Source organism: Martes martes, assembly GCF_963455335.1.
Source record: "Martes martes genome assembly, chromosome: 4".
In the NCBI taxonomy this organism is placed as follows: domain Eukaryota; kingdom Metazoa; phylum Chordata; class Mammalia; order Carnivora; family Mustelidae; genus Martes; species Martes martes.
The window spans coordinates 164,480,851-164,485,107 of record NC_137891.1 but is presented as its reverse complement, the minus strand read 5'-3'; the positions used below and the strand labels follow the sequence as shown (position 1 = coordinate 164,485,107).

At 38.0% G+C, this 4,257-nt stretch overlaps 1 pseudogene across 1 annotated transcript; it reads right to left on the bottom strand.

Annotated features, from left to right (window-relative positions):
• Positions 1-3,498: 3,498 nt before the first annotated feature.
• Positions 3,499-4,007, bottom strand: LOC308342445 (mitochondrial import inner membrane translocase subunit Tim17-A-like; annotated as a pseudogene). Its single transcript has one exon. The product of its transcript is annotated as a mitochondrial import inner membrane translocase subunit Tim17-A-like (transcript).
• Positions 4,008-4,257: the final 250 nt, after the last annotated feature.

Here is a 4,257-nt window from a genome sequence, read left to right as displayed (position 1 = left end):
CATATACCTTCTGCCCCCCTCCTTTCTCTCTCCTCTTCTTCTGGGGTCCCAATTATTCTAATATTGTTTTGCTTTATGGTATCACTTCTCTCTCGAATTCTCCCCTCGTGATCCAGTAGTTATCTCTCTTTTTCTTAGCTTCTTTATTCTCCATCATTTGGTTTTCTATATCACTAATTCTCTCTTTAGCCTCATTTATCCTAGCAGTAAGAGCCTCCATTTTTTAATTGCACCTCATTAATAGCTTTTTTTAAATTTTGGCTTGATTAGATTTTAGTTCTTTTATTTCTCCAGAAAGGACTTCCCCAATGTCTTCTATGCATTTTTCAAGCCCAGCTAGTATCTTTATAATTGTTATTCTGAACTTTAGTTCCAACATTTTACTTATATCCATACTGATTAGGTCTCTGGCAGTCAGTACTGCCTCTTGTTCTCTTTTCTGAGGTGAGTTTTTCTGTCTTGCCATTCTGTCCAGGGAAGAATAGATGAACAAGAGAACAAAATACTAAAATGGCAACAACAAGCCTGGAGAACTATATACCAAACAAATCAGAAAAGACCCAAAATGAAAAGAAATTAAAATTAAATTTTGAAAAGAGGGAGAATATAGGGCACCTGGGTGGCTCAGATGGTTGGGCGTCTGCCTCTGACTCAGGTCATGATCTCCAGGTCCTGGGATAGAGCCCCACATCATGTTATCAGGCTTCTGGCTCAAAAGGGAGTCTGCTTGCTTCTCCCTCTGCCTCTCCCCTGCTCGTGCTCTCTGTCTCTCTCTCTAATGAGTAAATAAAATCTTTAAAAAAAGAGAGAGAGATAATATAATCAGACACTTTGAACAGAACAGAGCAATACACTGGATCCTGTATGTATTTTGGCCTGTTTGTTAGAAAACTAGATCCCAAAATCGTAAAGAAAAAAAAAACAACTAAGTACTGTGAAGTGTGTAAACCTGGCAATTCACAGACCTGTACCCCTGGGGCTAATAATACATTATATATTAATTTAAAAATAATTTTAAAAAACTTATATGTGTATAAAAATAAAATTAAATTAATGAAAGGATAGAATGTAACTATAAAAATGCAAATTAAAGGACAAAAAAAAAGAAAGAATATAAACAGATGGTTGAACAGAACAGAGCAATGCACTATATCCTGAGTATTTTGGTTTGTTTGTTAGAGGAAACTACATCTCAAAATTGTAAAGAAAGGAAAACTTATAGATGTATATAGATAGATATGTAAAATAAAATTAAATACATTGAAAGAATAGAATGTAAATGTAAAAATGAAAGTTAAAAAATATTTTTAAAAGGGTGTTGGTGGGGCGCCTGGGTGGCTCAGTGGGTTAAAGCCTCTGCCTTCAGCTCAGGTCATGATCCCAGGGTCCTAGGATCGAGCCCTGCATCGGGCTCTCTGCTCAGCAGGGAGCCTGCTTCCTCCTCTCTCTACCTGCCTCTCTGCCTACTTGTGATCTCTATCTGTCACATAAATAAATAAAATCTTTAAAAATAAATAGATAAATAAATAAATAAAAGAGAATTGGCAAAATAAGAAATTGGTTGAAAAAGGAAAGAGAAAAAAATTAAATTCAAAGATTAAAGAATCATGGGATTCTTCAACCATTCAAACCATGAATTCTATATACTATATTTTCCCCCTAGTGCTGGAGTTTTACAGTTCTCTATGGTCAATAAACTTGGTCTTATCTTCTTCCTCTTTTTTTTAAAGATTTTTATTTATTCATTTGAGAGAGAGAGAGAACACAAGCAGGGGAAGAAACAAAGGGAGAAGCAGACTCTCCGCTAAGCAGGGAGCCCAATATAGAACTTGATCCCAGGACCCCAGGATCATGACCTGAGTTGAAGGCAGACACTTAACCATCTGAGCCACCCAGGCGCCCCTGGTCTTATCTTATTCTTTTTATTTATTTTTTTGTTTACTAGTCTCACTTCAAGACTGAACTGCATGAGGAGGGGAACCCCACTTCTCTGGCTCACTCTTGGATCCCCATTACCTAGTCCAGGGTTTGGCACATGGCAAATCCTCAATAAACAGTGCTGAAAAAATTCAGTAACATATAAGTCAATGAATATTTTCATATTAACTTAACAGACTCTAAAGAACCACAAAAGTCATCTGACCTTACCTTTTTCATCATTTCAAACTTGCTTCAATACCCTCAGGGGCCTGGAGCTCACTACTTCCTGAAAACCCTTCCAGACTTTGGATAAGTCTGGGTATTAGAAAGGTCTTTCTAAAATCAGTTATTCCCCACCCCCAACCTGTAGATAAAGAAGACTTGTTCTGGGCTGGGGTGGAAGTCAAAGGGACTGGGCATTTTTTCGAGCCCTTAAAGTGCCAGGCACAGTGTTAGGTGCTTTCCATTAATCATCTTTGATCATCTCCATAACGCTAGGAAACAGTGTCATCCTCATTTCACAGATGAGAAAGCTGAGATTCAGAGAGATGAGGTGACTTATTAAATGTCATGAGGCCTATAGAACTGAAATTTGAGAATTATACTATAGAAGTGCAATCCAAATCTAGATTTATCTCATTCCCTAATTCATTCCCTTTATTTCAGCTTGAAGAAGAGAGAAAAAAAAATCAATTGTCCCAGTTAAAAAGTGTAGTAGAAGCAAAGACTGGAAGTAAAAGCAAACATATTAATTGATTTGTTTGTCAAAACCTCATGCACTCAGGCCCTTGGGTAGCTCAGTCATTAAGTGTCTGCCTTCCATTCAGGTCATGATCCCAGGGTCCTGGGATCAAGCCCGGCATAGGGCTCTCTCAGTGGAAGCCTGCTTCTCCCTCTCCCACTCCCCCTGCTTTTGTTCCCTCTCTCACTGTGTCTCTCTCTGTTGAATAAATAAAATCTTTTAAAAAAGCAAACAAACAAACAAAAAATAAAATAAATAATAAAAAATAAAAAAAAAACAAACCAACAACAACAAACCTCATGCACTTAGTAGCTACCTCACTCCTTAGTAGCTATGCCATCTCGTAAAGATGGCAAAATCAAATATAATTGCCAAGTGTCTCTATTCCTTGCTCTAGATCATGAATACAAAGAAAGTTGACTGCTTACAAAATACAAAAAAGGGGCACTTCTTTAAGTTCCAGGAGTTGTTTTATTGTTTCACTGACAGAATAATAATATCAGGCAGAGAATCCCCCAAGGAAATGATGATCATGTTTCATTGTTGTTTGCCCTCTGTTCTTTCATCTTCTAAGCATTTACTATTTTTCATTTATAGGTATTAGACATTTATTTTTGTCACAAATGCAATCCAAGTGTGAATACATAAATGCATTATCTTTTAACATCTGCCCCCACCATGTTCCTTTAAATAGAAAAAAGACCTAAGCATCTCTTCAAAGCTTATGTGGCCATAGCTGTCCCACCTATGATTTTAAAAACAGACCATAATTTACCTTCTGAAATCCTTTCTTGAACTACAGCTCATTCTGTTAAAGAAATCATGGGAAAGAAGTCCTATTGATATTGTCGATAGTCTCCAAAAGGTGAAGATGGTAACTGGGCAGAAGGCAACTGAGAGGGGTCTTCAGCAAACTGAGGACCATTGGGAAATCATGCAGAGATAAATCTTATCAACAAGATACCAGGTCCTATAATTAAAGCTAGAATGCCACCCATCACTGCTGACCCAACCATGGCCACTGGTCCATCTCTTACTGCCAATATGGCTCCTGTGAAGGCAACACTTGTGATGGAGTTCCAGGAATCTTTCCCTCCAACTTGAACCATAATGCAGTCAGTCATGAAAAATAAACCTCCACAAACTGCAAAGCTACCTCCAAACTGTGGAGCCCTGGTTTTAATAGCTGTGAAACTCCCTTGTAGTCTGTGGTTTACTCCCACTGGAGAATTGTGAAAACCTCTGAGTGGTTGAAAGATACCATCAACTGTGGTATCCACGGTCAAGACCCCACCACAGTCATCCACAATTCGAGAGGACAAGGCTCTCACATATATTCCTCCATCTTGAGTCCACCCAAAAAAACCCAAAAACAAATAACCCTTTTTTAAAAGTTTTTATTAAAATTCCAGTTGGTTAACATATGGCATAATATTAGCTTTAGGTGTACAATACCTGGTTCCACACTTCCATACAACACCTGGTGCTTATCCAGCAAATGTACTCCTTAATCCCATCACCATTTCCTCCATCCCCCATTCCCCTCCTCTCTGGTAACCATTAGTTTGTTAAAAGAGGGCTACTTCTTTAAAAAA